Below are 12021 nucleotides of genomic sequence, written 5' to 3' on the forward strand. Positions count from 1 at the left end.
TCTCTTGGATTACTTTTATGACACATCCTTTTACTTGTGCCACTGTTTGCCTAAGCCATCTGTTTTTGTGTAAAAACAGTTTTGTGAAAACCTACTCTAATGGTTGTATCATACTGAAAATAAATTATATTAGGTATCCATGGAGAACCCATCATAAAGCACTTTAATTAGCCCTTGATTGTTCAAACGCAGTTTGAACAGAGAGAGATGTTGCCTATAGGCTTTTTTACAGAATAGTGTAAACCCAAAAGAAGAAGATTCACTCAACTATTGACTGTAGACCTGGGTTACATGTCCAGCTCCGCAGTTCTTACAAAGTAACTAGTGCCCTAGAGCCTTGTCCTTAGCAAAAGGTCAAACAAATAAGTAAAATGCAAACCAGAAAAACAGTAAAGGAAAAGTATTACATAAAGACATTCTACATATCCACATACTTTGTATCACCAATTAGTCTATAGTTGACCTCAACACGAGTGAGAACGGACCAAAGTTATGTAAGACATTTGGGTTTGCACTGTTATTTCAGTTTTCCATTCTTTTTTTCTCCCATATGGAAATCTTCTCACCTCACTTCTGTAAAGCATTGCTGCTTTTTGGTAAGCTGTCCCAATTTTACCACACCCTGTCCTGACAAGCACACCCATGCCTGTCATGCTCATATTTGAAGCTTATATGAAATATTAATACAACTAGGCTTTTATCCCATAACCCTCCCATTTTGCGTCTTAAATAAAAGGGTTTGAAGCAATAAAATCTTGCTGACATTAGGCAAATAAGAAGAATGGAATATTTTCTCAGGCTACTTTAGAATTAACCCTCAAAAGAAGAAAGAAACAAGAACTAACGTTCAAGAGAAAAACCTAGTCTAGTGCAAAAACGGTACCCCAAAATCTACTTGCAGTCCTGACAGTAAAATGGTTTGGGGTGATTAGCAGCCAAATTACCTTTGTGACACCCCTTCCCGCCATATGAGTGTATACTCTCTGCTGCCTTGAGGCTTTTCACTAACATCAACAAATCTCCTGGGCACTGGTTTCGAGTCCTCCAGTACACAGAAGAAGGAGCTGCCCATCGCCCCTGCCTCCTACTGTGCCCAGGGAGGGGAGTTAGGGGGGAAGCCTGAAGGACTCATTTGGCCCTTGTGTGATACAGCTGGTGCCTTCATGCCAGGACGGGGTAGTTACACGCCTGAGTGGAAAGTTTCCCTCAGTTTTAGCCTACAGTCCCAAACAAGTTTCTAGCAAGCTGAAACTGCCATTTTATTCAGCTGAGAGGTTTGGGGGGGGGGGGGGGGGGGTAGATGAAGGTTGGAGACTTGGCGACTCACAGTGGTTAGCCCAAGACAGAAAAATATTATTGTAAAATCAAAAATTCACTGTGTCAAGTTTTAAAACCTTCCTTAAGATAATCCCATGTATAATACATGGAAAAAGGGAGGGAACAGACGCACCTATTTATCTTCATAATTGTTAGGCCTGGTGCTTTGACACCAAGAAATACTCTTTGAATTAGTAACAGGAGGATGAGTACAAAGAGCTGAAACTTTGCCCTGAGTCACAGCATAGGTGAGGACCTGCTGTCCCTGGCTATCAGAACATTTCTTACCATCTCATTCATTATCTGATTCCAGCTCTGCTTTGCCATCTATCTTCCACAGGAGGCTGATCTGAAATACCATCTGAGAGTTGACCTCTGATTTCCATACAACATTTATCACTAGCTGGATGACAAGACTACCTTTCCCTCTGGCACTGCCTATGCCTATACCCAGACCTCTCCCTGGGGCAGCATCATTGCCTCTGAGCTTTCCTCCAGCACAACTTCTTGTTCTAACTGAAAGAACTTGCATTTTGTCTGCTCCATTCCCTTCAACACATCCTTCCCAAAGCAGCACACTGCCTCACTTTACATGATTGCCACTCTGGATAATTACTGTCATCCCTGGTAGTGTCCTGGGCATCCTTCAGGTCCCTCCTTTCTCTTTCACAGCCTAGAGCACAATTATTCTGAGCTGGCTGCACAGCAGCCAGATGGGAGCACCCCTCAGATGGTCTGTGTGAGCAGGCTGGAGGGAAGCCTTGCTCGTCTCTGTGGCAGTGCATGCTTAAACAGCACCTAGGCCAGCATGAGGGAGCATTGCAGAAAAAAAAAGTCAAGAACGCGGTGATAGCAAACTTCTTCAGTTCTCTATCGGTGCAGTCAAGACAAATAAGGACACAATAACTGGTTGCTAAAACACTTTTTGCAGTGGTGGACTTGAAATGACATGTTCTGCCTTCACCTCCCAAGCTCTGAGGGCTCTTGGGAACCTGGTGCTTGCAGGAATGAGTCCTCTAAATGTTCAAAGAAAGCGTGAGGGTTTCTTCTCCACATACATTTCCACCTCCTCCTAGTGATACAACTCAAAGATTGCTCTGGAACCTGCAACAAGAGAGTAACTAATACGAAGCAATCAAACCAAAATAGCTCTGAGGAGGAAAGATGGCTTCAGGCATCATAGCAGCTTATCACCTCCTATATATATCTTATATAGACTATTACACAGACCATATACAGTGCATGTTTTGGGAAAGGATGCTTTGTTCTAATGTATTAAACATTGCTACAGGTGGGGTACTAGCTTGGATTAATGTTGGAAATAGGGATTGATATTCAGCAATCTCGTGTCATCAAAACAGCTCCTGTCTGAGCTGTGTTTATTCGTATCTTACTGTGTAAAAAAATCCAGAATTTTGATATTAAGTTTGCCTAAATTATTGATTCTTTGGGGTATTTTTTGGTTTCTTTTTATTTGGCTACTTTCATGAACTTCAGCCAAAACCAAAATATTTATTTCAGCTTCCTTTTCCCAGTATATTTTTTTTCAGATTTTAGAATAATAAATTTTTGAAATGAAATATTTAAACTTTATTTCAAAATTATACAGTTACAACATTTTAGTTGTTTTGGTTTTATTTTATAGTGCATGAAAATATTCACAAATGGCAAACCTGAGAGTTTAAAGTCAAGCTGAGATTTGATTTGCTTTTTAGTGAATAATCTATTTGCCCCAGAACTGGTTTGGTTCTGCTATTGTAAATATAGTAGCTGTTTTGCTACTAGAAACAATAGTATAGCTAATGTAAAGCTAGTGTAATCCAAAGCAATTCTTTCTTTCAAGTCGCTAGCGATAAGGTACAAACAGGGAGTGAAATGCAGCGAAAGGCACAGCTTTGAAGGTTATCAGATGAGAGATCACAGAAGACTAAGCCAAATTACAGATGACTGGGCTTGTACATGGGCTCCTCCTCACTTACTCGCCCGGTTTTGAGAGTCCCTGCCAAGTCAAACAGAAACATAAAGGCTTGTTGACAGCCTATGAAAAGCATTTTGAAGGCATGGAGGCACTGTAGACAAATGCCAAACAATTACTGTGCTGCTGCCATACACTCCTGCCACTAAAAATGTGATTTGGGCCTCACTACATCTCTACAGATGTTTTAGTTTCCTTACATTAGGAAGCTTCATTTAATCTGTGTTGATAAAATGAAGATGTAGGCTGGCCTAGCAATAAAGAAAATGAATGAACTAACGTGCAGGGGCCATTTGAAAAGGGAGTGCTTATTTCCGTCTTACAGAGCTTTATCATTACACTTCCTTCTTCCCTCATGGCTCTGATAGCTAGTGCTATAATCCACCTCTTGTAAGCAAATAATATTAATTGATACCCCTCAAATACCTATTCCCATCAGGCTTTGGGACTGCCAAAAGTCTGTATAGATGCAAATAGTAGGTATCTAGAATATCTACCCGCACGAAAATTAAGCTCAGTGTGAAACAGTTGATCTGGGCAACAGAAAGCTCCTGTTCCAGCTTTAGGGCAGCCAGTGTATTTCTGCTGTCATAACAGATTAAGAAATACACTGCACAGTCCTGAGGAGCTGAATTGGCAGAAAAACCTGGGCCAAGACGCTGGCGATGAGACATTCAGTATCAGTTCTTGGGCAGAAAATACCCCTCAGGCTAGGGCTGGGTTTCTCCAAACCTCCTCGGCAAAGAGGCAGGAGGCACAGGCAGTGCAGTCATCCAACACTTGGTGCTGGGGAGCAGCTCCTCTGCAATCGCTCGAGGGTGGTGAGACAGTTGGCAGAGAAGCCATCACAGCACTGAAATTAAAGTTACAAGCTGCTTTCCCATGGCAGTGCTGGGACATAGCATGGTGATTTATAATTATGTTTTAGGAGCCTCCACCCTCTTGCCCTAATTTCCAATTAACAGTTGTACCCTTCCCAATAGAGATTGCAAACACCCTGCAAACAAGGAGAGGAGGCCAAGAAGGACCATTCTGCGTAGGTCAGTAGCAGGCAGCAATCTGGAGAAACTACTTGATGTCACCACCAGCCGCTTCCCAGCCCTGTCGCCTAATTATTTTTCTCTTGCAGACTCACTGACAGTGTATTTAAAGCCACAAGGAAAAATGGACAGTGAGTGGAATGGAGATGTGGTGGGAATGGAAGGAGAGGGGAAACTGAGATGAGGCAGCAAGGCAGCAGGATGCAAACTCTGCAGTGCTTCAGCCCGGATGTTATTTCTGTTGTCAGCCCACTGTAATTTGTCTAGAGTGAAATGCTAGGCTAAACGTGTCAGCAAGGGATGTCCTTTTCTCTAATTTATTTCCCTGACCATATCTAGATGTTAGACAGTGTCTTCTCCAGTAGGACTCCTCTGTTTACCCCTACCTCACGTAGATGACCTAGAAATTGCACCGAGAAGCCAAAGCTCTTCAGTAATCTCATGACCTTTTGAATGGTGGAACATCAAAACGTATAACTAATAGGATTTTAAAATATTGTCTTGCTTAAGTTTCAGGAACCGTTTCATAAGCCACTGCAGGTTTGTATACAGATTTTTAAGATGTTTTCAACTTCTGATTCAAATTCAAAATGTGTAAGACCCATATTTTCATCTCCAAATGCTTGTCAATAAAAATTTCCTGGTGGCTTTAAATGACTGGTAAACTGCTCTGAATACCAAATGGCACAGACAAAACCAGGATATTTGATTTATGATGGAGGTCAGCAGCACCTACTTTAATGATGAAGAAAGGTGTAGGTAACTGCTAAAAAAGCTCTGGTTTACCACATCTGAATAGGTAGTCCTCCTCTGATGGGTTACTTGGTCAGCAGGTTGCAACCATGAAGGAAACGTCACTTGCCCATAACACAGATCCTGATCTGACGATCCCTCCTCCTCCTCATTCACGGGTGGAAGGAGGAGGGTTTCACAACTCTGCAGCTGTCCGTTCTTTTCATGTGGTTATAAATTAAGGAAAGACCATACCCTCATGAGGGTAATTTAAAACAACAACTTTGCCCATCGTAATGACAATAATTGAATATTTCCAATAGTATGTTAAAAGGATGTTTCTCCCTTCATCTGCGTAATAAAGAGTTTCCTTTTAACTTTAATAGTCCTTGTTCTGTCATCTGTGACTAGCAGAATGTATTATTAACAACAAATATAATTTATATAATTAGAGATTTATGGGCTTATATTGAACCTTTTACCAGCCTGTTTCTGTTTCCGTACACCGCAGTTTTCTTGTTTGCTTTTGTAGCTGGTAGGAGCCTGGGTAGCCATTAAAATGGAAATTGCAAAAAATTTTCATATAGAAACCTTTCCCACTGGAAAAAGCAGATTTGATTAAAAAAAATCAAAGCAATTTTTATGAACCAGTTTGGTTTAATAAAGACTTTCACCCCAAAATGATTAGAACAGACTGTAACACTCCATTTGCAGACTTAGGCACTTTATTTTGATAGTATTTCTATTCATGTGAAACAACAAAAACAGTGCTTAATGAGATTAATTCTTTAATCTTGTCAAAACAAAAGAACATTAACCTTAAGAAAACAACCTTAGTAAATCCTTAGGTTATGGTTTTAAATAACTTTTCCTTTAGATTTTTAAAATCTATTTCACAACAGGTAAAAATAACATAATATTTAATATTAAAACATAAATTGCAGAAAAGAAATTTCTTCACTGACCACTGTCAATAAATGAAAATTTTGGGGATGAGTTTTATGAAAGTTTTGATTCCGGTGAATAACTAGGAGTTATTAAGGAACTTTACAGGGGAAAAGAAATGTAAATAAATGAAAAGAGATGTATTCCTGCAGTTGGATATAACGAAATGAGAAGGTAGCAGAAATGTCCATTCTGGTGGGCATTGTGAATGCCCTGTCCATTTGAAGAGGGAGTACCAAACCTCAAGCTCTGTAACTGGGCCTTCAGCCTATTGGCTAGGCCAGATGCTGCCTGAAAGCGAAGCCACGTTTGGACTGAGACCCAGGCACAGGCTGCACCGCTCGCCTTGAGCCATCGAGCACCTGGCACATCGGTCTCCTTAGACCTACCTGAGGAAAAATCTTGGGACAAGGCTGCAGTGGACGCACAGCTGGACCCAGAGACAAAGCTGAATCAGAGCCTGCCTCTTTCTTCACGATGGGAGATGTTGCAACCAGTTTATGACCAACATGGTTGCTATTGCTGAAGGTAATGTGTTGTAAAGTATTGGCTTCTGCTTCAATCCAGGGTGGCATCTGTGACATTTCCTTTGCTCCCTGTGTAGTACAAGATGGATTACAAGCAGAGGGAAGACTATTAATTGTATAATTAGCAAATCATTTAGGCTGAAATGTTACTGATTTGGTAAGAGCTATTACTATAGCACAAACAAGCAGCCACCTCTCACATAAAAGACACAAAGCTTTTTGCTCATAGCACTTCAGGAGTTATTAGTGTTAAAGTTTCTTCAAGCTACCCTGGACTAAAAGGTTGACTGAGCGATCAGCAGCTGCACTAATTGGAAATCTTTCCACCATTAATCAAGAAAGAGGTGGGGGCAAAGGACAAATGCACATGTTCAAGACAAGAGTTTGCACTCCACTTCAACGAGTTGATATTAACCCACATTTTTATCCACTCTTATCTGATTATGCTTGAAGTCTTCTTATAGCAAAAATTCAGGACAGCTCATCCTTCCATAGCCCAAAGGTGGCTTTCCCTACATATCCTAGGGAAAGAAAACGCTGAAGCCACACAGAAATGAAAAAAACATCAGGGTTACCTTATTTTTTTCTTTTTTCCTGGTAAATGCAGAGTGACCGTGACTGATCAGGTCAATAAATGAACTACAGAAGGAGCAAGTAGTGTGGAGGAGGCCACACTGAGAGCCTTTTTTAATGGAAAACATTTCAGTGAAGAAGCAGCTCAAGAAGATCTTGAAATGGCTGCTAATCCTGATGTGAAATGCCAGTATTTCAAGTACCACAATTGATTGCTCTCAATGTTATTTTTCAGTTACATCTTGCTATTGCTGCAGCTAGTGATCCATGTGGGAGTACTGCGGGGAAGGATTTTGGTGGGCTGCATGAGCCCATTTACAAACTGGGCTTTCAATGTTATAAATTTCTTCAGAAAAGTTGTCATCTTTGAGCTCTTTGTTATGTGTGAGGGTTTGGGAGGGAAGGGAACCTACAGGGGGTTGAGCTTAGGTGTCATTTTAGTGAGCGCGAACCTCAATTTTGCCTACACATGTGGACACAAGGGATGAATAGAAAAGCATGGCCAATAATACAGTGAGTGTAGGAACAGAGTGCTGTAATCCTCCAGTGCCACTTACCTCCTCTGAGCATCTGTTTCTATGTAAAATACAGATAACAGCATCTCATAGAGCTGTTGGGAGGATGAATATTTGAAAGGTACACTGAAACAGTGGATGGTTTTGCATTTAGCTGTGATTGATTGCTAAAGCTGGCAAACAGTCTGAGCCTGTTGTTCCTCAGGATGCCAACGCAGTCACTCCTCAAAGACAACGCCCAAGGCAACACCCTGATCTGAAAAGAAATGAAGAAGCTGCTTTCCTTCCCTCTTACTCCTCTGTGTCCCCAAATCTCAATTTGCTTACATGAGACACCACGGTGAATGAAGCAGGTGAAGCAATACTGTCCTTTGTGTCCTTTCCCATGTTTTAGAGAAAGAGCAACTGTGACAGCACAAAATAACTTCATTAGAAGCACATTCAGTATACTCAGGAGATTTTCAATAACTTTTGTTGCTGACTCAAAGCAGCCTGCAAACTGTTCGGGAGTTGCACATGTTCTAGCAGAAATCAGCATGATTTTTTTTTGCAGGCCTGGTTGAAAGTTCAAGCTTTGTGTGTCAGAGAGGTTGAAGCTTACTCCTCTGTGATCAGCAGCAGTGATGCTGGTACTAGGTTTACTGCAGTGCCCCAGGGACCCCAGGATAACTATCGCTGTTGTATTAGCAGTGCTAGCATTGTCATTCTCCTCCCAGTTTATGGCACAGCAGTGATTACCTCGAGTGTCTCGGAAGTTGCCAGTTTGTTCTGGTAACTGAGCAGCACGTTGCTGTTGCATGGGGGGACGATGAATCATAAGGGTGTTGGTTCAGGCTTGGCAGGGTTTGGCTTGGAGAAAGCACTAAACAAAGCAGCCTAACAAATCTTTTACAAAGCCAGGAAAACACTAGGGTCATCATCGTCCAGGTCAGAGACTGGCCTATACAACAGATACCAGTGTATGCACAGGAAAAATCCCTGGCTTCACAGCCAGAGGTGCCAGGTAGCAGAGGCAGCCTTATTAAATGACCAGTATTGTATTTACTCTGATTTGTTTTCCCCCAGGTATTACTCTTACCTGTATTAAACAAAAGCAAGGCTCTAATGTTTGTGTATGTGTGAACGTGAACACAGAGACTAACAGCATCCAGGCAACAGCTTTCAGAAGAACAGTAGCTTTAATAGATTTTAGGGCTTCTGGCAGAATTAGAAGCTTTGAAATTTGTTATCAATTTAAGAAACATATGCAGATGTAAGGAATGGATTCTCTTAATCAATTTTTCTTTTAACTTTGAACAGATTTATGAGAATTTAATATCCCATAGCAAGTGTTATGCAAATTTTCCTGTTCCCTGTCAGTAAAACAGGAAATAATGAATGGTGGGGCTGTATCAATCACAGGATTTGATAAGACTGGTAAATAAACAAGCAAACCAACGCATGAAACACAGTTTTTGAGCGAGTATGTGTGTAAACCTGGAATTTCACTAACGAGAGACTGTGCAAAGAGTGATACATTTGTTTTAGGTTGTATGTGAGCTGTGGCACAGATTAGTCTTTACCTTGGAAGGCAAAGCCCTTTATCAGGGAGCCTCCAGGTTGGAATGCAAAAGTAACCAACTGAAAGTTTGTCCTTTACCCCAGGTATCATGTGACTGTCTCTCGAAGCACTGTTGTTTCTTTTTAAACATAAATCAACCTCAACTGTATTTCAGCCCAGACATTCAGAAATCCCTGTTCTAAATTGAGATTGCTTGAGCCATAAGGATTTTTGTTCATATCAGAAGCTGTTTGATTCTCAAGTCTTCTCATTCGTCAATATTAGAAAGGTTAGTTTTGTGTCATAAAAATGAGATGTGATTAGAGCTCTTACTTTCCCAGAACTGGCAATAGCTGTGACACCCTTTCAAAGCTACAGAGAAGGATCTTCTTCTGCTTTAATTTCTTACTACTCCCTTTGCTAGCTGTCACTGCCTCCTGCCATAGTTTATACCTCACTGATCTGCCTGCAGAGTGACTTGTGTTAATGCTCTCTAACTTATTTCAGACACAGTCAGTTAGATTATTTCAAACTTTTTTTCCACCAAATCTCTCCTTCAATTTACGCTATTTAGTTTTATTGATTAAGAGTGACATGAATTAGAAAATGCTTCTTCAATTGTGGTGTCAACAGAAGAGCTGTGGAAGAAAAATATAGCTAGGAATCACTTTCTCTGCTGTCACTGGACCCAGAAGAGGGCCCCTATCCTCGCAATACAAAGCACATCTCTGATAGCTTCTCTAGCTGGGTCCGACCATGTTTTCATCAAGGTCTTTGGCGAGTCCTTCTTTAGGAGCATGTGTATGTGATTTATTATTTCAAACTACACAATTCTCTAACTGCTTCCTTCAAAATCGCACAGCCCTTATTTAGAAACATCCTTACAAAGTGACAATATAAAGCACTTCAGTGTAGCCTGAATGAGCTAACTCTCCGTTAATGTTTTCTTTGGTTTCAAAGGAAAAATCCATTGCACCCTGGGGAAAAATAAAGATACAACAGCACACAAAATATCAAGATATTTTCAAGTGGATGTGTAAGATAACTGCAGGAGCTCAGGATCTTCTGGCTTTCTCAGTACACACAACAGATAACCTAAAATGACCAACCAAAACTAAGACCATTTGTCTATATTAATATTCCAAATCATACATTGAGTACAACAGATCTGTATTTGGGTTTGGGAATCTATCATTTTAAGACAAATTCTCCTTTGAAGCAGAGAGCCAAAATTAAAATTATTTTCTATTAGTCCCAAAAAGCAAATGGAGTTAGTTGGTTGGCACCATCATCAGGAAGGATTGATTGAACTGAACTAACCTTTCTCCTTTCTTAAATCAAGAGTTGAAACACATTAATAAGGCAGTGTTGGGGAAGCTTGCATTGTTGCTTCTTACAGTGTACCTCTTGGTAAACAAAAGCACGATTGTGTCTTCCACCGTGACACTTGAGTGCATTTCATGTAAAATAAGTGTGAAGAAACATGAAAATAAGGAAAGTTAAGAATAGACCTTTGAAACGGTGGAGAAAAAAATTTAGACAAATGCAGTGTAGCCTCCTTTGACAGTCAATACTTCTATAGTCAGCAGAGTCTGAGGAATATCACCTCCTTGTGTGCTCCTCCCCTGAGGAGAAGATAAGCCCAGCCTGAGCAACTTTGGTGTGGACACCTAAGAGAGGTTAACTGGCCTATGTGTCTATCTCACTTTCTCTTGATTTGTGTATCAATTTCAATAATTTCAGATTTTAAGACTGTAAGGGACTTGCCACTAGTATTCCCTCTTGCATGACACAACCTTAAATGTTATTTTTAATAAACAAAATGTCAATACTGCCGAAATCAGCCTTCATAGTTTATCTGTCAGAAGAATGAGACCACTTTTCCAACTCTTTAAATGCTTACTCTTTTGAAGGATTAATAGAATAAAAAAATCTAAGCAAACCGCCTTTGCCTATTCTAATCCCTGGATTATCTCAAGGTGAAAAGAAAATGCTGCTCTGCCTTCACAGTTTTTGTGTTTATTTTCTGGACTGCTGAGTAGTGGTCAGCTTGAAACTGAGCTTCCATACAGATCTGACCTATATGAACCAATGCTTTGTTGAAACTTCCTGACCCAGAGAAGCCTGTATAAACCAAGGATCTCCTCTCCTGGAACAAAGTGAGGATGACCCTCTAGGGACCAGGGACTGCCAAGAAGCAGGGATGGCTTCACTCATTCTGCAGGGAAGGGGTTCTGTCGTTAGCGTCTGACAGAACTTGGGCACAGAAAGTCTGTAAAAGAAAGCAAGAGCTGAAAAGGTTTGGTTTCAGTGGCTTGGTTGGGAAAATTTTAACAAGTCATGGACTTGTCCTGTGTTCATGGGTCAAAATGTAAGACTTTACTGACGCTGACACTGGTAGTATTGACATTTTCTATTGTAATATGAGTATATGTTTAATACTCGTGCTGCTCTTGGGCAACTGAGGACACCAGGCACAAAATGGGGGCGAATCAGGCTCTAGATTTCGGTAATTCCTTTCAGACTCTTTCTTTCCCAGTCCTCCCAGTTAATGTTTTCTGGAATTATTGAAAAAAATACTTTTTTTTTTTTTTTTTTAAAGAAGATGATATTAGAAAATAAATAAATCAAATTATATTGAGCAGGTACTGACTGTAATTACACCATAGTTGCCTATGCTCCTTGCAATTTATACCCTGTCCATTACAGCTGGATGGTATTAGTGTCTGTGCTTGAATCCCTAGGCTTGAATCCCTGAGAGACAGTGACATTGCTGGAAGCCAGCAGAGCCATCTCTACAGTGCTCTCCAACAACCAGGCAAGGAAACCTACTTCAACCTGGCTGCCAGGAAGCACA

This window comes from Leptosomus discolor, chromosome 2, assembly GCF_034619465.1.
Source record: "Leptosomus discolor isolate bLepDis1 chromosome 2, bLepDis1.hap2, whole genome shotgun sequence".
Taxonomy (NCBI): Eukaryota; Metazoa; Chordata; class Aves; order Leptosomiformes; family Leptosomidae; genus Leptosomus; species Leptosomus discolor.